The 22378-nt window shown below is 47.6% G+C and overlaps 1 protein-coding gene across 1 annotated transcript in view; it reads right to left on the bottom strand.

Moving 5' to 3' along the window:
- Positions 1 to 17988, bottom strand: part of PIP5K1B (phosphatidylinositol-4-phosphate 5-kinase type 1 beta) — a 313786-nt gene extending 295798 nt beyond the window's left edge. Inside the window, exon 1 of the mRNA XM_030294332.1 lies at positions 17839 to 17988. The gene's annotated coding sequence lies outside the window, so the exon portion shown is untranslated. The remainder of the gene's footprint in view (positions 1 to 17838) is intronic.
- Positions 17989 to 22378: the final 4390 nt, after the last annotated feature.

Below are 22378 nucleotides of genomic sequence, written 5' to 3'. Positions count from 1 at the left end.
GTTTGTGCCTCTCCCGCAAATTCCTACCTTGAAATTCTAACCCCAACGTGATGGTACTAGGAGGTAAGGCGTTTGCAAGGTCATGAGGTCATGAGGTCATGAGGGTGGAGACCTGGTGAATGGGATTAGTGCCCTTGTAAGAAGAGGCAGCAGAGGGAGGCTTCCTCTCTGCCATGTGAGGATACAACGAGAAGACGGCCACCTACAAAGGACAAGGTGGGCTCTCAGCAGACCTACCAGCACTTCGATCTTGGACTTGCAGCTTTTACAACTGAAAGAAGTGAATGTCTGCATTGAAGCCGCCCAGTGGTGCTACATTTGTTATAGCAGCTGGAGCTAAGACAGTGCTCATAGGTATTCCTTGACCTCCCTTGGAGAAGAACACCCCCCTCCCACCGCTACCTCTACTCCACGCCTTGTCCCGCTTTAGTTTTTTCCCCACAGCATCTTGTATTAGATTACACGAGTAATATCATATATTACACTGTACAAAATACACTAATGATCTTATTAAAGTTGTGTGTTAAATTATACACCGTATGTTAATTACAAATTATATACTGCCCTCCCCGGCTAGAAAGGAATAATCCTACTAGCGAGAACTGTGTTAACAGGCAATGACACATCTGTTGAACTGCGAATGAATTAAAGTTAGGGACCTCTTTAGAAGACTTCAGAGCACGAGCCATGGTAGCATTAAGGATTGCGCACCCGATGCACTGGGGGGTGTCATGCCCATCGTTCTCCATGAGACCTGATCCAGAGGGATGGTTCTGGCTCTGGACCACCCGGCTCTGAAATCTGGCTGTGTGGCCTCCAACACCGTACTTAATGTCTCCGCTCCATGGTTTCCTCACTTACAAAATGGTAACTGTACCTACCTCACGGGTCGCTATGAACATTCAACAAGTTCATGCATGTTTATTGTTTAGAAAGTACCTCGAATGTACTGAGTACCCAGGTAAATGCTAGGTATTCGACAGCTTGGTTACGCGAGGGTGCTTCCTTCCCTTATACAACTTTCCGATCGTTGACGGTTTCCTCCGGCATTTCTTACAATGTTCAGTTCTTACACTCTACCCATTTCAATTTCTTCATGTTACTTTTTACCTCTGTGTTCTAATTCGCAACATACCAATGATTTATCACAGAAAGGCACATGCAAGGTAACGTACCAAATGACACAGAAAACTTTGTGACCACGACCGCCTCCGCATTTTCCTGTTCCTGCCACAATTCTACCAAGACAACCGTTGTCAAAATTTTCTGTTTCGGCTTCTTGGTGGTCATCTCCATGACCTGATCACATGCTTCAATGTCTCATTCTTGATTCATGATAGGAATTTCCACCATACCATTTTAATTCTTCTCATTACCTTCCTAATGCGAAGTACTCAAGTCTTCATTGGTGTCTCCACCCATTTTTCCCCTTGACTGAAGCAAAACTGCTTTTGTTCACAGACAACATGATTGTCTACATTAAAAAACAAAACCCGATGCATGCCACAAAAAAGTTACTAGAATTAATACGTGAGTTCTGTACCTTACCCAAGAACATGTAAGGACGTCAAATAAACATGACTTGATACTCAACATCATTAGCCATCAGGGGACTACAATGTGAAAGCGCAATGAGCCACCATTATACACTTACTAGAATATCAAAGATGAAAAAGACTGAGTGTATCACGTATTGATGAAAATACGAAGCAACCGGAACTCTCACGCGCCAACGGTAGGAAGGCAAGATGGCACAACTCTGGAACGCCACCAACTTTTAACAAGCCTATCTTAGTCCCCCGTTTTAGGAGATGAGGACTTTAGCACCTGTTTTCTCACCTCTCTCTGCCTTCATGTCATCCCACCTCCTGCCAGTGAGACTTTTACTCTGTGGAGGTTGCTACCATTTGCCATCTACCTACGAGCATAACCAAGTCCACCATGCTTAGGCCACAGTCTGACTGTAAGGGCAGAAAACCAAGGAAGTGCACCTGTATGATTATGATTATGCCACTAAGCCAACTTCCAGGTTGAGCAAGGAATTCAAATTTTGGCCCCTGACCCGAAGTCATGACTACAGATCTCACGTCACAACCCCTGTTCCAACGACGTTAAACTCTGTGAGTTCCCTTCATTTCTGATCCGGTATTAACCCATGTCAATAACTGCCATCAAACCCCTCTGCCACTTGATATAGGTCATCAGGTCACAAATTTTTCTGTCATTAAGTTTTCATCTCATTCCTCATTTAGGGGATGTCCACTGAGCTTCGAACAACTTCCCATAGGTATTAAAATAAAAGTGCTTTCTGGATGACTTCTAGGATCTTCTCCTACACCTAAAAAGGCATTCATGGCAACACTGACCATCTGTGTATGTGAGGCATGGCGTTAGGCGAGCGCAGTAAGGTGGGATGATGACAACCATCCACCGTACAATCGAAAGTGAGTAAGCAACGAACTTGTTTAATACACTGAGCAGATGTTCTAGTTTAGAACGTGTCCTATGAATTATCTGCTGCCTACGAACATTCAGTTTCTTTAACAAGTAAACCTGAGTTTCACTTTGACAGCCCTGCACCTTTAAAAATAAAGGTATGCTGCTCTCCTCATCCGTGACGAGGATGGGTTTAAACTCTGGAAGTCTCATCAGGCTTTGGCAAAGCATCCCACTTGTCACCCTTGACCCCTGGGAATAAGGAAGGAGAATTCTTTCATGGGAACCCAGTCACAGCAGATGTTACATCCTTGGCGTCAGAACTGCTTACCCACGGGCCATAAATGGGGCTGTCCGGAGCCTCACCTCCTTCTGCAGCTCTTACGAAATCACGTGCATGAGGCTTTTGTTCTAAGAACCTCAAAGGCCTTCATTTCGTGTGGCCTCACGACATGCCTTTGAACTAGCCAGGAGCCAGTGTATCGATTCTCATTCAACAGATGAGGGGGGGAAAAAACACACAAGACTGTCAAGCCACTTGACCAGAGGTCATCAGAATGTCAGGAGAAGGGTGGGATGAGCCAGAATCCTCGCTTCTCAGGCTGGAACTCTCGCCACATCCGGATTCAGCCTGTGCAAATGTATGCAAAATGCTGTCTAAAAACACAGGAAGCAGGACCCAGAGAAGCCAGGAGATACACTCTGTGTGAAGTAAGGGTAGGCACAGGGGAGCTGTCGGAGAGCTCTTCTCCTCCTCTCAAAGTTTCAAATAGAAAAAAAAAATGACAAGACTTCGGCCCGCATTTTGTGGACCTTTCTGTCAGCCAAATTTCATTTTTTCGGGGAAAGACGGAACATCCTACCTACAAACCCATGATAAGCAGGTACTTTCAAGTTAGTTCAAGGCACAAGCATGGGCCAAACTCCTTACCGAACTTTGAGTTATTCACCTTTATACTTCAGTCTTCTAAAATGGAATAAAGGTCTAGGGCACCTGGGTGGCTCAGTCGGTTAAGCATCCGACTTCAGCTCAGGTCAAGATCTTGTGGTTCGTGAGTTCAAGCCCCACGTTGGGTTCTGGGCTGACAGCTCAGAGCCTGGAACCTGCTTCGGATTCTGTGTCTCCCTCTCTCTCTGCCCCTCCCCTGCTCATGCTCTGTCTCTCTCTCTCTCTCTCTCTCTCTCTCTCTCAAAAATAAACAAACATTTTTTAAAAATTTAAAAAAAAATAAAATAAAATGGAATACAGGTCAATCACAAGGGGTGGCTATAACACGTGGAAGACACTGGAGCCACCAGGGAGGGTGGGAAACACGGAGAGACAGAAGACGTGGTCCGTGCTGTCAGGCCTCTGCATCGGCTTGGTGAGATAAAGCTGAGAACAGATGAAAAGCCAGCCTGTAGGGAAAGCTCCCGAAAAGTCAGAAGAGCAAGAAACCCAAAGGGAATGTGTGCCGAGAAATCCCTTCAGGGCAACTGAGTGTGGGAATTGGTGGGGTCAGAGAAGCTTTCCAGAACCATGGTACGTATGGGGGGGGGGGGTCATGAAAATCTGATGCCATTCCCTTAAACGGAAAAGAAAATGAAAGATCCAAAAAGAATAGACGTAAGAAGCCAAGGTACAGAGAAGTAAGCTGCAAAGGAAGATAAGTGAATGAGGCTGGTTCTCAGACATTTTCTCTTCTTTGTCTCTAAACCCATTCAGCCAAGTCTCATTTCATCCACAGCTTCAGACACTGGTGAGCAACCGTAACACTGTCCCCATCCCGAGGCTCTCTCCTTAGAGCCATACTCATAAAGCTTCCTTCTAGACCTTCTGCCTGGTGTTCTACTCCATTTCAATCTCATCGACTCCCATGACCTGAAACGCCACCCGGAGCCAGGGACCATCACAGCCAGTCTTGCCACCATAGGCTTCTCCCCTCACAGCCACACTCCACCTTGCCATCCCACGGGTACCTCAAACTCAAGTTCAAGGCCGGACTCCTCATCACAGCCCTCCTGCCACTGCCAACGCCTACACGCGGCCTCTCCCCAGAACCAGACCATCACTCCCCAACCTCTGCAGCCACTCCAGCCAGAAGCCAGAGAACCATCTTCCACAGCTCCTATCCCCTCAAAATTCACATGTGAGCGGTCACCCAGTCCTATCAATTCTCCCTATGACATCTCCAATCTGCTCACCCTTCCCCTCCCTCTCTACCTTCACTGGCCCCTCACCTCCCCTGTAACTAACCCCCCACCCCGTCTCCGGTCCCTCCCCCTCCCTCGTCTCCCAAACTACGGCCCACGTTGCTGATCTCACATAAAACACGAGCTCAGCACTCGTCCCTGAAAATCCTCTAGCTGTTGCCTCATTGCTCAGAGAAGAAAAGTTCACACTCCTTAGCACGTCTAAGAAGATGTCCCCGGTCTGGCCTCAACACCCCGCTGCAGCCCTGTCTCCTTCCACCCACACCAACCCTACGCAATATGCAGTCACACGGCTCCAAAATGCACCGAAGACCTTTCTGACCTGTCTTCTTCTATGCTGTGCCTGCTAGAGAGCAAGCATTCAAGAAATGGTACCTGTAGGGGCGCCTGGGGAGCTCAGTGGGTTAAGCGTCCATCTCTTGATTTTGGCTCAGGTCACGAGCTCACAGTCTGTGAGTTTGAGCCCCAAGTCAGGCTCCACACTGTCAGCATAGAGCCTGCTCGGGATCCTCTCTCCTTCTCTCTCTCTACCGTGTGTGTGTGTGTGTGCGCGCCCGTGTGTGTGTGCCCACTCTCTCTCTCAAAATAAAGAAAGTTAAAAAAAAAAAAAAAAGAAGAAATGGTACCTGCAGTCACACTATAGTCCTACAAGGACAGCAGGGACAACAATGATAATGAATGGTCCGTAAGGGCCAGAGTACGGATGGTTTTGTGGGCCAAACAACAGCACTGAGATTTCGGGCACGGTAAAGCATTTAAGCGTCTGGGGGCCTGCTGGTGACAAAATTATAATCTCTGATAGCAGATATTATCAATGATTAATAGAAGGGGGGATGTGGAAGCCAATGGGGAACCTGCCACAATAGTCCAAGTAACAGGTGCTCGTACAGGAAATGTAAGTGAGAACAGAGAACAACGTGCTTTTGTTTAATTTCTCAGGACTTGGAAGCTGCACGGAAACAAGGGTGAGCAAAATAAACGTCAGTGAAAGTGCTGAAAATAGGTTAAAAAAGAACGAGGGGATCTTTGATGAAAACTGAGAACTTGGGAAGGGAGACGGGTTCCGTTTTTTAAAAAGTGACAGCTACCGGAGACACCTGGGGGGGCTCATTCGGTTAACTGTCCGACTTCGACTCAGGCCATGATCTCACGGTTTGCAGGTTCGAGCCCCGTGTCGGGCTCTGTGCTGACAGCTCGGAGCCTGGAGCCTGCTTTGGATTCTGTCTCCCTCTCCCTGCTCCTTCCCCGCTTGCACTCTGTCTCTCACTCTCTCTCTCTCAAAAATAAACACTAAAAAAAAAATTAAATTAAAAGAGGAAGGGGAGCTGGGAAGTTGAAAACAGACAGTTGTAGCCTAAGGACATCAGTTACTCACCCATTCAACCACTCTTTGCACTGGACACCTTGCTAGGTGCTGGGACAACAGCAGTGACCCGTACATAGTCCCTCCCCCCTGGGGAAATCACTTCCCAGTGAAGGAGGCAGACAAGGAAGGAACCAGTAAAAATGTAACTGCAGGGACTGTTAATGATCGTCTCTGGAGCTGCTAGGTGCACGTGTAGGACACTTAACACTCAGTTTCCAAACGCTTCCAGACATCTTCTGATTTACGCGGCAAGCGACTCTGTCTTATATAAAGTTTGCACAAGATGAAATGCTGCATCATGGTCACGTTTATAAATAGCCACTTGGGAGAGGGAGTTTCTGACAAACCACAAAACTGAGTAATGGGGCCCAACCTTCCACAAATCTCACAGGCTGAATTTCCATTCTGTTTTCTACAAACATAAACAGAAGTCATGTTTCCCTCTTAACCCTCAGCATGAGACAATTCCCATTTACTCCACTTTCCACAAATCTTCGCTACATCGTCTAACTGCATGTCTTGGGAAAAACAATAAAAAGGCATCATTTAAATACAGCTTGTTAAAGCGACAACACTAGTAGGTTTTTTTTGTTTCTCTGTAAGGCATTTCTAAGCCTCCAAAGAGTGTGGTTCACCTCACTCCTTAAAAATAAGTTCCACTTCCCTGGGGCGCCTGGGTGGCTCGGTCGGTTGAGCGTCCAACTTCAGCTCAGGTCATGATCTCCCAGTTCGTGAGTTCGAGCCCCGCGTCGGGCTCTGTGCTGACAGCTCAGAGCCTGGAGCCTGTTTCAGATTCTGTGTCTCCCTTTCTCTCTGCCCCTTTCTCACTCACACTCTGTCTCTTTCTCTCAAAAATAAACACTGAAAGGGGCGCCTGGGTGGCACAGTCGGTTAAGCGTCCGACTTCAGCCAGGTCACGATCACGCGGTCCGTGAGTTCGAGCCCCGCGTCAGGCTCTGGGCTGATGGCTCAGAGCCTGGAGCCTGTTTCTGATTCTGTGTCTCCCTCTCTCTCTGCCCCTCCCCTGTTCATGCTCTGTCTCTCTCTGTCCCAAAAATAAATAAACGTTGAAAAAAAAAAATTAAAAAAAAAAAAAATAAACACTGAAAAAAAATTTGTTTAAATAAGCTACATTTCTCCATTTAAAAAAAGTTAACTATCTCATATTCACCTTCCTGGTTTTAGTGCAGGTTTTAAGTCTATTTTCCAATGGAAGAAGTACATCAGGAAACTGGGGAAATTTTTCTATGGCATTTCTCCAATGGGAAGAAAAATATCTTCAGTTATCTACTACCTCTAAAGGCATCAAAGATTAAAAATGAAGCTGTCACCAAAACACCCATAAATTACAACTCCGTTTAAGTTAAATTAAAAAGTCAAGCAAGTGTGCTCTATGCCACCATGCAGGAAACACATAAATATTTTATAAAAAGAAAAAAGAAACCATGAGTATCTCAGCCTAAGAGGTAGAAATTTATTTATCTGAACAGCCGCAGAACAGGGTAAGAAAAACACACTCTTTATTGGCCAAAAAAACAAAGTGAATGAGGAAAAACTAAATCTTGCTTGCTTTACATCAAGAACTCTTGAGGTCCCCCCTCAAAACCTGTGTTCTTCTCTTTTTTTAAAATATCAATGTCAGCGCCTAATACGAATTTATTTGGGAAATCATTCAGACAGCTTGGGTGCTATCTGGTTCCCAAGATCACAACAGATTCTCAACAGCAAACAACGAATGAAGGGGCGATCACTGCTGAAAGTCACAGAAAAAGGGCCAAAACAATTTTTTTTTTTTTTTTCAAGAAAAGGCAGATGCAATTTTCAAAGACGGTAAAGTGGGGCTGTTTGGTACAGGGGCAAAGAGCTTCTCATCCCTGAATAGATCCAAAGCTATCACTTTATTATAGCACAAAAGACACGCTCTGTTCTGTATAATCTTAAGAACTGGGGAAGGTTGTGACAACTTTGTGGGAATGTTCCATGCAAATGTTAGATGTGACAGATTAAGAGACTTCAAGGAGCAAGCAAACTCTTAGCCATCAGGAAATTCACTCCAGAAGCAAAACAGCCTAATAAGAGTTCTGAGTAGCCCAGGGTTCTCTGGCTTAAGCTCCTTTCCTTTTGTGATTGGAGAGGCAATTAAAATGGGCAGTCTCAAAGTCTCCGTGAATTTCAGGCAGGAAAAAAATAAAAAACACTGTCAAATGGTTCTTAACATATTTTTAGAGCCAGGTTCGTTTTTTCTTACAGTATTCAGGGTCTTGCTAAAATAAGTCAGTGCGAACTTTGGGATGAGGCTCATACGAAAAAATAGAGACAAGACCCCGTATAAAGGCGCTGTTTCACCACTGCAACTTACCGATCCCGTGTTAACAGGACAGGCTCGTAAGTTCAAGCGGGAAGGAACATCTCCGAAAATACCAGAACACATCTCGTGTAGTACACTTTTCTCTCATGAGACGTTTCTTTTGACTGTATTTGTTGGCTGTAGCTCTCTGGATGCGGGGTTTCAACACAGAATGATTTCTTAAAGGGCACTGACGTGGCCATAAAGGCTTGTACGATGGCCTCGATATTTGGGTTCCCTGTAATTCATATACTGAAATCCTAACCCAGTGTGATGGTACTAAGAGGTGGGGCCTTCGGGAAAGGATTAGTTATTGACATTGGGGCCCTTATGAACGGGATTAGTGTCCTGAGGAAGAGAAATCCCCGAGAGCCCCCTCATCCTCTCTCCACCAAGTGAGGGTCCAAGAAGTCAGAAGTCTGCAACCAGAAAAGGGACCTCACCCAACCCGGACCGGGCTGGTGCCCTGATCTGCGACTGCAGCCTCCGGGACTGTGGGAAATAACCCGCTGTTGTTTCTAAGCCGCACCGTCTGTGGTACTTTGTGACAGGAGCCTGAACTAAGACAGATTAATACCGGTCTTTTACTCACGGTTCAACTGTGACTGAGCAACTGAAAAGCCACGGGCAGAGATTAGTGTGGAAGAGCAAGTCCTGAGAGGCTATGCAGGAGTTCACCAGCCCACCTACCCGGAGAGCCACAGAGGCCAGGATGTGTCTGCTTCCCTGAGGACAAGGACGTGCGTGGGCAACAAGAATTCAGCCGGCACAGTCTAGGCCACCTCGACTGGCCTGGCTGCAGCCGGGTGATGGACGAGGGGAGGGCCAGAGAGGACTCAGGGGGCCCGGGGAGGCTCTGGCTAGAGTCCAGCGGAGGGATGAGAAGCTAGGTTAGGACGGAATCAGCAGGAACAATGAGAAACAGACGGGCGGGGGAGATGTTCACAGAAAGCAAAAGCAACAGAAACGGGAGGGTTGGATGCCCTGGGGTCAAGGACGGCTCCTGAATGTCGGCCTCGTGTGACCTGGTGGATGGCAGGGCCCATCACAGAGCTAAGGAACCGCATGAGAGGACCAGGGATGGAGAGAGACCAGCCTCCTGGTCTCAGACGAGTCAAATCTGAGGTGCCTTTGAGATACCCAGGCACGAAGTCCATAATGTTAATTACGTAATCTGGAGCTCATAGAGAGGCTCAGGTGGGAGAAACAACTTCTAGATTCACTTGTGTCTTCCTTTTTTAAGCTCTTCCCCCAAAACTTCATTTCGTGGCGCAACAGCGCGACGCGGAGAAAAGCATGTGGGCTTTCAAGTCAGAAAAGCCGCGGGGCGCCTGGGTGGCTCAGTCGGCTAAGCGTCTGACTTCGGCTCAGGTCATGATCTCCCAGCTCGTGAGTTCGAGCCCTGCGTCGGGCTCCAGGCTGACAGCTCGGAGCCCGGAGCCTGCTTCAAATTCTATGTCTCCCTCTCTCTCTGCTCCTCCCCTGCTCATGCTCGGTCTCTTTCGCCCTCAAAAATAAATAAAAACATTTAAAAAAAATTTTTTAAGTCAGAAAGTCCGTGACTGGAACCTTAGCCCCACTCTTACTGGCTCGGTGCTCATGAGCCTGTGATCATCCGAACAGGTTTCCCTGTCCTCCACTGTTAACAGGGATGCTGGGCCCGCCTTCAGGTGCACGATGCAGATCCAAGAAAGAGCACTTCACATCACAGGTGCCTGGGATACGTTAAGTTCTTGGTCGAGCTGAGCCACACCATGGTTATACTTTTTTGCACGCCCCACAGCAGTGGCAGAGTCTGGGCCAGGTGTTCCGTCAATCTCTAGCATGTTGAACTGGCTTGAAATACCCTGGAAATTGTCAGAACACCGCCAGTCTCCTCTTCCCAGACAACCATCAGCTCATAGAATCATTCCTTTACCTGCTATCCTCCTGGAGTCACATCCAAACCTAAGTTATACAAAGAGCATGGCTCACCCTTCATCACCTAGATACCCTGGTCTGTCTCCCAGTCCTGGCAGGACCCATCACTTAGCAGGGCCATGACTATCAAGAGCTTTTGGGGTGCCCGGATGGCTCAGCTGCTTAAGCGCCCAACTCTGGATTTTGGCTCGGGTCACGATCTCACGGTTTGTAAGATCGAGCCCAGCATCTGGGCTACAGCCTGCTTGGGAGTCTCTCTCTCCCATTCTCTCTGCACCCCCTCAAGTGTGCTTTCTCTCCCTCAAAATAAATAAACTTAAAAATACTGAAACTTAAAAATAAAAACTTAAAAAATACTTTCTATATATATATATATATACATGTATATATATATATATATATATATATATATATATATATATAAAAATCCTAGGGCCGCCTGGGTGGCTCAGTCGGTTAAGCGGCCGACTTCGGCTCGGGTCATGATCATGCGGTCTGTGAGTTCGAGCCCCGTGTCGGGCTCTGTGCTGACAGCTCAGAGCCTGGAGCCTGTTTCAGATTCTGTGTCTCCCTCTCTCTGACCCTCCCCCGTTCATGCTCTGTCTCTGTCTCAAAAATAAATAAACGTTGAAAAAAAAATTAAAAAAAAAAGAAACATTAGCTGAGCCTTGAGAAGTTTTCACCTCAAGGGTCCTAGGACTTGCCCCGTAGATGATCACAAGCTGTCTTAGGTATGCAATGAATGTACTTAGGAGTTAGGGATGTTGAGGCCCTGGTTTAACAGTTTGGGAATGTTTGGTTTTGTGCTTGAGAAGTTCTTAACAGTTTGCTGCCATTTATTTTTGAGTGAAGAGAAAGGAATAATAACTCAACTCTCGAAACAGAGACCTTGCTTCATACTCAAGCCACAATCTAGTCACCTAAGCAAGCTCTGTTTCCTCCCCCTGGAGGACTCGGCATTCCCGTGGAGCCACAACAGCTAGTGCTTAAGAGCGGTCTTGGAGCTGCACCTATTCGACTCCAGTGCCCTCAGGGGTGGTCCAGTTCATCTGCACAGCACGGACGGGACTCATTCAGTCATTCAAATACTAAGCAGGCACCTACTATGTACCAAATACTTGAGAAATCGTGTGAAACAACCAGGACTTCCGCCCTCAAGAAGTTTCTACTTTTTTTTTTTAACATTTATTTATTTTTGAGACAGAGAGAGACAGAGCATGAACAGGGGAGGAGCAGAGAGAGAGGGAGACACAGAATCTGAAACAGGCTCCAACCTCTGAGCTATCAGCACAGAGCCCAACGCGGGGCTCGAACGCACGGACCGCGAGATCATGACCTGAGCTGAAGTCGGACGCTTACCCGACCGAGCCACCCAGGCGCCCCAAGGAGTTTCTACTCTTAAGTTGAGCAGGAGTTTGGGCAAAGGTGGTAGAAAAACAAGTGAAACACATACATGTACAAGTATCCATTGTGAGAAGTGACGAAGACAGAGGAAGAAGGTTCTCTTTAGGTCAGATGATCACAGAAGGCCAAAGTCCCAAGAAGAGGCACTCTTAAATCCATTAACTTAGAGAAGCTTGGGGCACCTGGGTGGCTCAGTCAGTTAAGCGTCCGTCTTTGGCTCAGGTCATGATCTCATAGTTAGTTTAAGCACCGCGTTGGGCTCTGTGCTGACAGATCAGAGCCTGGAACGTGTTTCAGACTCTGTTTCTCCCTCTCTCTCTGCCCCTCCCTCACTCACCCTCTTGCTCTCTCTCAAAAATAAACAAACATTAAAGAAAAAAAAAAAACACAACAACTTAGAGAAAGTCCATTCTTACCTGTGTACCTGAACCAAACTCCCTACTAACCCACTCCAGGTTCTTTAAAAATATGTAAATCTGGTACTTGTAAATAATAAAAGAAAGGGCACATTTTATACCCAGGTTAGAAGTAAAAAAAAAAAAAATCATTCCCAGGCATGCTGGTTAAAACGATTGGGTCTGGTGAATAAACACTGTATGTGATGAAAAATGAAGGACCCCTATCAACTGCTGAAACTACTGATGTTTTTTAAATGGACTGAAAAAAATAAAATCATTACAATAATTATGAAAACATCCCAGAGGTGTGAAGAGCATTATTTGTCTGAATGCATACATCATTCACTACCCATTTATTAAACCCCTACTATCTGCCAGCCCCATGCTAAGTTCCAAGAATACAAAAATAAAACCTGGTGCCCAACCTTTCCCACTGATAAATATTAGCTCAACACGCATGAAAGGCTTACTACTCCCTCAAGCAGGTCATAACATTGCTTTTCATCGCTCCAGTGTTTTCGTTTCCTACTTTATCAACAAATGTTAGGACCAAAGATCCAGAGCTGGACAGAAAGGCTTAAATATCACCTCGTTCTTACCAAATAATTTTTTTTTTTTACAATCCTATCTTTCGTCCCAGAACTTGAGCTCCGATTCAAGATAATTCTACTTTCTAGCCCACTCGCCTCCGTGCCTGAAAGTCCAACCCTTGCCTGCAGAACCTCTACTGAAATACACATTCGCCCATTTTTAGTGGAAGCAACCGTGTCCACTCAATGCTTTGCAGTTCATCACAATTTTGCAAGTGCCTTTTTAAAACTCTTAGAGAAAACAAGTAGGTCTCCAGAAGTTGCTCGCCCACGATGTAAACTCCCCAAACACACACTGCACACCTGTCGTTCATTCACTCCCATAAACAACACAGAAGACTTTGGACCAGAAGGACACATACTTTGCGTAGCTCTCCATTCAAGTACAAGTTGTAACTTAAAATAATGCCAAGGCGCTGCCGGCTGAGTCAACATGTAACCACGTGCCAATTATTATCCGTATTTCAAATACACCTTACCCAGGAGTAACCTCCTGTGAGTACAATTCCTGTATGTTCCTCTATCACGGTCTCCTTTATACACCTCCTGCAAAACCAGACAGAAGTAGCTACGATTGTAACTGGAATACACAAAATCAAGCCTGTTTTCTCGGGCCTCATCTTTTATACTGAAAGGAGCCTGGCTGAATAAAATACTTCATCAATGGCAGCCAATGGTTTTCTACACAGTATTTCAAAAATTTCATCACTAATCTAGGTTTAGATGTTTTTTTTTCCAAAAAGAAAAATATTAAAGTAAAACCAAAGGCTAGGTTTCCTCCCTAATTTTCCTTGCACTGAGAATTGCGATACATGAATCCACAAATGAACAGCTGAGCTACATAATGTACAGTTCTAACTGGGCAGCTTCTAAAAAAGAAAGGACTCGGGGCGCCTGGGTGGCGCAGTCGGTTAAAGCGTCCGACTTCAGCCAGGTCGCGATCTCGCGGTCCGTGAGTTCGAGCCCCGCGTCGGGCTCTGGGCTGATGGCTCAGAGCCTGGAGCCTGTTTCCGATTCTGTGTCTCCCTCTCTCTCTGCCCCTCCCCCGTTCATGCTCTGCCTCTCTCTGTCCCAAAAATAAATAAACGTTGAAAAAAAAAAAAAAAAAAAGAAAGGACTCTTTCCAACTCCGGTTAATACACTTGATACAAAGAACACATTCCTGCAACAAATACATTTAGGACTTGATGTTTTACAGTGTAGCTAATGAAGGTTCTAGCCATAGTAAAAAAAAAAAAAAAATGTATTTTTCCCCCCAGGATATCAAACTTCAGACTCCCATTTAACTGAAGTACAAGCAAAATGAAAATGCAAATTAAACGTATACATATTTACGACTTCACTGGCTCTACAGCAAGGCCACCTTTGGCTTCTGGTTTTATTTACCAGGAAGAGAAGCCTGGAAAACCACCATACATTTGTATTTCTATTCCAACTGTTCCCTTTCTTCAAGCACTGGTTGGAACAAAGTATTAATTCTGAGTCTGATGTTCTACATAAGTCAGGAGAATCAGAGTGAATAGATGAAAACAGACAGACATTTTCTCTCTAATGGTGTCTGCTTGGATGAGAAATTTACAAATCTCCATACTAAATCGTTTAAAATTATGACAGTTTACTATTACTAGTAAAGAGAAGTTTTCTGGGGCGCCTGGGTGACTCAGTAGGTTAAGCGTCCGACTTCAGCTCAGGTCAGGATCTCGAGGTCTGCGAGTTTGAGCCCCGCGTCGGGCTCTGGGCTGATGGCTCAGAGCCTGGAGCCTGCTTCCGATTCTGTGTCTCCCTCTGGCTCTGCCCCTCCCCCGTTCATGCTCTGTCTCTCTCTGTCTCAAAAATAAATAAAACCTTAAAAAAAAAAGAAGTTTTCTGTTAATCTCCATGATTTTTAAAAATCAAGAATGCACCTTCACCACAGAACCCCCAGCACAACCTTAAATGTGAACCTTCCTAAGAATTCTTGCGAAACATAGGTGGGACCCTGAGTAAGCCAATTCACCTCTCGATGCCTCAGTTGTCTTACCCGTAAAAGCGACAAGTCTCTGAACTATTTAACATTTAAATTCTTTATCACGAAGACATACACCTCAATCCCAATGGCTGGATCTGTTCACAATATTTAAGAACCATTCTAATTCTTCATCATTCTTCTGAAAATAAAAACACAACTTCTGTGTATATGGGAAGGAGGGGTGGAAAGAGGACCCTTAAAGGGAACAGAAACTAGGTTGGTTTTGTTAATTAGGTTTCCTCTGTGAAACCTCTAGCCAGTATTAGCAGCTGCTTGAAACTTACTCAAAAAAAAAAAAAAAAAAAAAAGCGGTAGGTTTCTCCATCTCAAGACTCTTACAAAAGGGCATAAGTCAATGTCTAGCAATGCACAGCCAGCTACCCATTACTAACAACTAAGGGAGGGAAAGGGGAGCAAAAGAGCATGAACAGACAACATGAGTCTATTGCCTACGTGGAGAAAGAAAAACTCTTCTTTATATGATGTATTCAGGAAGGAGAGAAACAGGCACCTGTCTCTGCCAGCTTCAGGAGGCGCACGTCCTGTAGGTAAATTACCTTATGGGTCAGCAGATGTTGGGAATTTACATGGCGAGACACTTGCTTTGTTTCACAGCATGTGCTTTCCTTATGAGTGATTTCATTCACCCCCTTCATTCAACAGCTATTTCTTGAGTGTTACTACATACAAACTCCAAAGCTAAAAATATACTAAAGGTATGAGTTGACTGGGATAGCCAAGTGAATCTTAATATGTATTTTACAGTAGATCAGCCCAGCAGGATATTTCCAAGTCAAATAGTAACACTAAACAATAAAGATGCTAAGTTAAAGTGCCCTCGGAATTTTCTCCCCCTCACTAAGTGGGACGTGGTCAGTGGGAAGGGGGAGTAAATTACAAGGGGAAGAGATAATTAGCTAAATCCCTTACTCAAGGCAGGGTGAACAAACTTTCTTTCCCCTAGAGAAAATGATTAGATGGATTAAAAACACATCGATAAGCATTATAAAATGCTAAGACTAGAAAGAGAAAAATAATTCATTTTTAATTTCTTACTGTGTACGTGGGACACTTGAAGCTCAGAGGTGGTATGATTTGGCCCGGGGTCACAAAGCCAAAAAGAGTGCCTGAACTAGAACTCAGGTCACCAGCAGACACGGTTAATAGTCCCCCAATGTACTGCAGTGTCCGTGATGTCCCCTCATCGCCATCAGAAGCGCAATGATGGCATCATTTGCAAAGCGGTGGACGGGACATCAAGAGCTCTGTTATCTTGTAACCTCCACTAGCTTAGGCAGGATACCATGGAAAAGTCCCATCCCGGTCTAAACCTCAGTTTCCTCATCTGTCAAATGTGAACAGTGATTCACAGTGAGACAGCACAGACCACAAGAAATGCAGAAGCACTCTGGCCATCGTGAAAACCTTAAAGTTCAGAGCCAGCACTACGGTGATGGGGGGGGGGGGTGTATTTCAGAGAATGTGGCTGTGACTCTTAATTCCAGCCTCCTGTTACCTTGGGAAGTCCCTGAATCTGTGGGCCTCAGGTTCCCACTGCGAGTATGTGCTTAATAATCTTTGCGCTGCCTCCCCCAGAAATGGTTAGAATTTAATGAGCATTGAAAAACATTCACTAACAACAAGGCACGGATTCAAAATGCAAGGTATTATTATTAGATTTCCTCTAGTCTTAATTTGGACAAAAATGTAATGTGCTTTTACCATTCAGTTCTGAACCGTCTTCTTTCTCAACTAAGATGTCATTATTCATGAGGCTCAGATTTCACTGCTTTCTCCCCGGTATTCCTAAGTCTCCACTCCCATTACTGAGCATGGAATGCATCATTCCCATCAGCACCGAGACTAGGTGCAAGGCTCACTCAACGAACGTGCCACCGGCATGGGCTTGGCTGAGAAAAGCTTTTTTTCCCAGGGCCTCCTTTCAGCTGGAAATGCTTTGCCCGAAGCTTCCATGAACGTTATTCTACTTCATCACATTAGAGGGGGGATGAAACCAACCCTTGGGCCTTTCTCCAACAACTGCAGAACACTTCAGCCTTTCCACGGAAAAGAGACAAGTCTGGGTGCATGCTTTTCCCCCAGAGGGGCAACCGAGGATCCCCAAACCCATGCTCAGGAGTGCCGATGGGGAGACCCGATTTTTTTTCTTTGCAGGAGACTAACACGTTCTGAGGCCCCACCTGTCTCTCAAGGGTCATTCACCTTAGAGCTCGGGCCCCTGGGAGGCTGAAAAGGTCCTGCGAAGACGGGGTCGGTGGGTGTTTGGAGTATCCAACACTCTGCTTTTAAAAAGCATCAGAGTAACTAGCATTTCCTTGTTGAGAGCCCTGATTTTAGTACATCAGATGAAAGAATTCATCAGCCTATCCAAACAACTTCTCTGGAACAGGTTTCCACCCGACCATGCTGGGCACCAGAGACCAGGGAGCCGGGTCGGTGAGGGGGGAGGGGGGGCGGATAAGAATACGACGGGCTCATCTGCATAGATGCGAGATAAGCAGACTGGTTGTCTTCAGTTTTGGCGACTCCGGGCACCGGCCTGGCATATCGAGCCCTGGCATTCTCCCTCTCCGTTGCCCCCACATTCCCACCCCTCGCCCCAGCTGCTGAAGCGTCACGTTGACGGGGCTGGGGGAGAGAACAACGCGAAACGCCCAAGTCGGCTGCTGCATATAGGCTGCAACCGTTCCGCACCTGTGCAATCCGGCTTCGGCGCCAGAAATGACCAGAACACCGACTCGCAAGCCCCTCTTGAGATCCCAGGGGCGCCTAACAAGTTCGCCTCTGTTTATTGCCCGGGGAGGGTGGGAGATCCCACCTTCTGCTGCCAAACTCAGCCGGTTCCTCCGAAAAGGGGGGAGGGGGGGAGCTCCCCCTTACGTGAACCCAGAGAGGTCCCCGAGGGTTACTGCGGCCGGAGGGGATCCGGGAGGCGAGCTAGTGGGTGCTCGCGGGGAGCGCGCGGCCGTGGCCCCAGCGGCATGAAGGTCCCGCTTCGATGGCCACGCACAACCTCCACCTACCCCCGGCACTACGCCGACAAAGTGCGAACGTGGAGAGACCTCCAGGGTTGGTCAGGACGCGGAGCCCCCCCCCAGCCCCAGCCCTGGAGGAGGGTCTAGAGAGGAGGGGCCGGGGACGCGCAGGAAACTTACCTCACCCGGGCAGCATTCGGGCGCCTCTGCTGTCGAGACCAGTTGCGCCACAGTCTGCAAGTTGTCGGGATGTAGTTGCTTCCCCCCCGGCGCCGGGAGATCTGTGCCGGCGAGGGGCGGGAGGGGCCGGAGGGTCGGCGCGGGCGGGGGCGGGGCGCGGCGCGCGGAGCCGGCAGGTGCCGGGCCGGAGCCGCGGGGCCAAACTCGCCCGGGACGCGCCTCGGCGGGGGCGCGCGGCGGCGAGTGTGCAATGCGCGCGCGCCGCGGCGAGTGTGTGTGTCCCCGCGTTCCCCTTCCTTCCCCGCCAGTCCTCCGGCCACACGGAGCGGCGAGCGGGCCGCCGAAGCCCCGGCAGCCGGAGCCCCCCCCTGCCCGGCGCGGCCTCAACGCGGCGCGCTCGGGGGCCGGGAGCCGAGGAGCGGCGGCGCCCCCAGGGCTCGGGCGCGGGTCCCGGCGCAGTGCGCGCCTGAGTCGGAGCGAGGCGCGGAGAGAGCAGTCGGCGCGGCGGCTGCCGAGGCTCGGGGAGGCTGCAGGCCCCGCCCGCCGGCCGCCCAGGCTCTTCCCCTTTTCTCTCCACCCCCTCGCTCCATCCCCGCACGCCCTGCAGGGGAGGCAGACCGGTTTGCAGCGGCGGCGGCGGGAGCCTCCGCCGCAGTCGGACTGGGCGCGGGAGTCGGTGCGGAGGGACCGGGCGCTCCGTCCGGCCGCCGCGTGCCTAGGACGGAGAGCGGGGCCGGGGCGGGCCCCTAGGTCTGGCGGGTTTCTCCAGGGCTCGCCACGGGCTCCCCGGCCGTTCTAAAGTCTTGGAGCCCCGCTAAACAGAGCCGTGTTTCGGAGAGGTCACCCCCCATCCCCCGGCCTGCCTCAGGCCGCTGAACTCCGCAGCGCCCGGTCGCCTGCCCGCTGGACTGTGCTTGCGCCAAGCCAGCGTTTAAGCACAGGTGCCCCCTGCACCAGGAAGGGACAGCTAGGATTCCAAGGCGCCGGTGTCTCCCCTTGCAATGACAGCGGGAGTCCCCAGGAAGTAAGACCTACCCAACAGGTAGGGTAGGTTGGCGAAGGGGTCCCGGGAGAGAGAAGGCTGGAGGGACGTCGAGAGGTCAAGAGCGGATGGGCTGTGGTGGGAGAAGGGGACACATCGTGTTGATGGTGCCGAGCGGGCGTGGGGGCACCTGCAGTCTCACCAGATGTTGGGGGAGAGAAGAGAGGGTAGGGGACAGATGTACGGACGCTCTGGGGAAAAGGCCGTCTTGAAAACGATAGCTGAATTTACTTAATAGGAACTGAAAGGTACCCACCGGATCTTTCCCAGATGAATGGAAGCTAGTGGTATTTCTCACCCTCATCATTTCCTTCCTTTTCCTTGTTTAAAAAAAAAAAAAAAAAACAAAACACTGATGTAAAACGTGGGATACGTTCCGTTGGAGGAAAAGCACTTCATGGCCCCTATCCTCATATATCCCTGGCTTAGCGAGTCACAGACAATTTCTGATTGAAAGGATGCTTCCTAAGCTCTCAGCAAATGAACACCTCTTTTTGGTTTCGAAATCTTCTTGTACCTCTCCCCCCCTTCCTTGGGTAAGTTTGTAATGGTTTTCATATCAGCTCGGAATGGAGCATAGTCATTCCTTGGTAATGCAAATATCGATTATTTCTTGGACAGTTTTTGCAGCCTACCTCCTCTAGATGTGTCTGGCCATTCCTGGGAGTTTTAGGGCATCACGTGTTGGGGATCCTGGGACTTTGTCCTGGCTTTTTTTTTTTTTTTAATGTTTTTTAATGCTTAATTCCTTTTTGAGAGAGAAAGGCAGAGCAGGAGAAGGGCAGAGAGAGAGAGGGAGACACAGAATCCGAAGCAGGCTCCAGGCTCTGAGCTGTCAGCACAGGGCCCGACGCGGGGCTGGAACTCGTCAACTGCGAGATCATGACCTGGGCCAAAGTCAGACACTTAACCAGCTGAGCTGCCCAGGCGCCCTGACTTTGTCGTGGTTTTATCTTAGCATCGCAGACTCTTCGAAGTTCAGAGCAGGAACACACATCTAGTTCAGCTTGATCGCTTTGCAGAAGAGAAAACTACTATCCAAAGACATTAAGTGACCCAAGAGCCAGAAAACAGGTTCCCTGACTCCCAATTCCTGAACAGGAAATAACAGAGACACTGGATTAGCAAAATTCAGTTTGGGGTTGATAGAGGGGGCGCTGGAGGAAGAACAGATCCAAGGACCCTTCATCGGCCTGCAGTGAATCCCTGCATAGGGGGCAGCACCACACCGCTGTAAGTAGCAGGCTGGCTAGGATCTGGGAATGGTGATCCCAGTCTCCCCTTCTCTGCTCCTCTGGCCGCTCTGAAATCCAGGGAGTGGAAAACGAAGCTGCTTCCCAGAGAGGGAAAGGCAAATGTAAAGTCCGTTTTCAGTGTTTCCTGGGAATGCAGGGGAGGTGAGAACAGGTAAAACCGGACTGAAGTCACGGTAGATCAGAGGAGATCACGCACATTACACACAGATGCATGCATATACGTGTAACACAGCCCTTCTTTCCCACTACCTCCCTTCTGTTGAGCCAGCAGCCTTAGGTTTCCAGAGAGAAGTCACAAAGCAGACTGCCCACTGGCTAATTAGAAAGCTGACTCTTACTGGGGTGCCTGGGTGGCTCAGTCGGTTAAGCAAGCATCAGGGTCATGATCGTGGGTTTGAGCCCTGCATCGGGCTCTGTGCTGACAGCTCAGAGCCTGGAACCTGCTTCAGATTCTGTGTCTCCCTCTCTCTCTGCCCCTCCCCCATCATGCGCATGCTCTCTCTCTCTCTCTCTCTCTCTCTCTCTCTCTCTCAAAAATAAATAAAAACATTTTTAAAAATTAAAAAAAAAGCTCTTATTAAACAGGATTCTGAGGAACTCTGCCAAGAGTCTTAACATTATCATTACTGTGAATTAATTCATGGAACAAGGGACCGCATAGTTATTGGTCCTACATGAGACGTGCATTTCTTCCCAATTCTGTCTCTCCATAGATATCAACAGAAATTGGGGAACGTCACCCTCTAATGGAAATAAAACAACATCAATATCAGAGCAAGAGCGACTTGGCAGAAAGCTTGGAAACATTTAAAAATTAGAAAGCGTTCATCTAATTGTTTTACCTAATTTCGAATGTGACTTTTCTAGTTGCTTCTAGGTTTTAGTCCAACATCGTACTTCCCTTTAATACTCCCCTGTGAGAAATATGCACAGATTCCTTATGGTAGATTTGATGCCTTAATGGTTCCAATTAATGGCCTCCCTTTATCCAGGCCCTTTCTCTTCAATTTTGTAGTCCCCTCCCACCGTGGGCTCACCTGTACGATTTACTTTGGCCAGTAGAACATCAGTAGACTTAATGTAAGCGAAGCCTTGAAAATTGTTCGTGCAACGAGATAGCTCTGTTCGAATTTCTGACGGAAGGACGCTGATGGTCCCAAACACTAGCGAGGATGTAGAGCGACAGGAACTCTGAGTCATTACTAGTGGGGACGCAGAGCAGTACAGCCACTTTCAAAGACAGTTGACAGTGTCTTGCACAATGAAGCACACTCTTTCTGTATGATCCAGCCGTCCTGTTCTTTGGTCCTTACCCAAAGGAGCTGAAAACTTAGTTCCATATAAAAACCTACATGACAGTGTGGAGGCTCCTCAAAAAATCAAAGATAGAACGACCCTATGACCCAGCAATAGCACTACTAGGAATTTATCCAAAGGACACAAGGGCACATGTACTCCAATGTTTATAGCAGCACTATCAACAAGAGCCAAGTTATGGAAAGAGCCTAAATGTCCACTAACTGATGAATGGATAAAGAAGATGTGGTTTATATGCACAATGGAATACTACTTGGCAATGAGAAAGAATGAAACCCTGCCATTTGCAGTAACGCAGGTGGAACTGGAGGGTATTTTGCCGAGCGAGAGAGGTCAGTCAGAGAAAGACAGATATCATGTTTTCACTCATATGTGGAACTTGAGAAACTTAACAGAAGACCGTGGGGGGAGGGAAGGGGGAAAAATAGTCACAAACAGAAAGGGGGGCAAACCACGAGACACTCTTGAATACAGAGAACAAACTCAGGGTTGACTGGGGGAAAGAGGGGAAAATGGGTGATGGGCACTGAGGAGGGCACTTGATGGGATGAGCACTGGGTGTTGTATGTAAGCAGTGAATTACAGGAATCTACCCCCAAAACCAAGAACACACTGTATACTCTATAAGTTAGCCAACTTGACAATAAATTACATTTAAAAAAATAGCATCCTGAAAAAAACAAAAACAAACACCTACACACAGAATTTTTAGCAGCTGTATTCATAATTTGGACAAAATTTGGAAGTAACCAAGAGGGTCATTAGTAGATGAACAGATAAACAAACTGGCACATCCAGACAAGGGAATGTTGTTTAATGCTAAAAAGAAACGAGCTATCAAGCTAGGAGAAGATCAAGGGGAAATCTAAATACATATTGCTAAGTGAAAGAAGCCAATCTGAGAAGGCTACATATTGTTTGATTC

This window comes from Lynx canadensis, chromosome D4, assembly GCF_007474595.2.
Source record: "Lynx canadensis isolate LIC74 chromosome D4, mLynCan4.pri.v2, whole genome shotgun sequence".
Taxonomy (NCBI): Eukaryota; Metazoa; Chordata; class Mammalia; order Carnivora; family Felidae; genus Lynx; species Lynx canadensis.
Note: the sequence above shows the minus strand (reverse complement) of the source record. Positions and strands in the feature narration are given on the sequence as shown.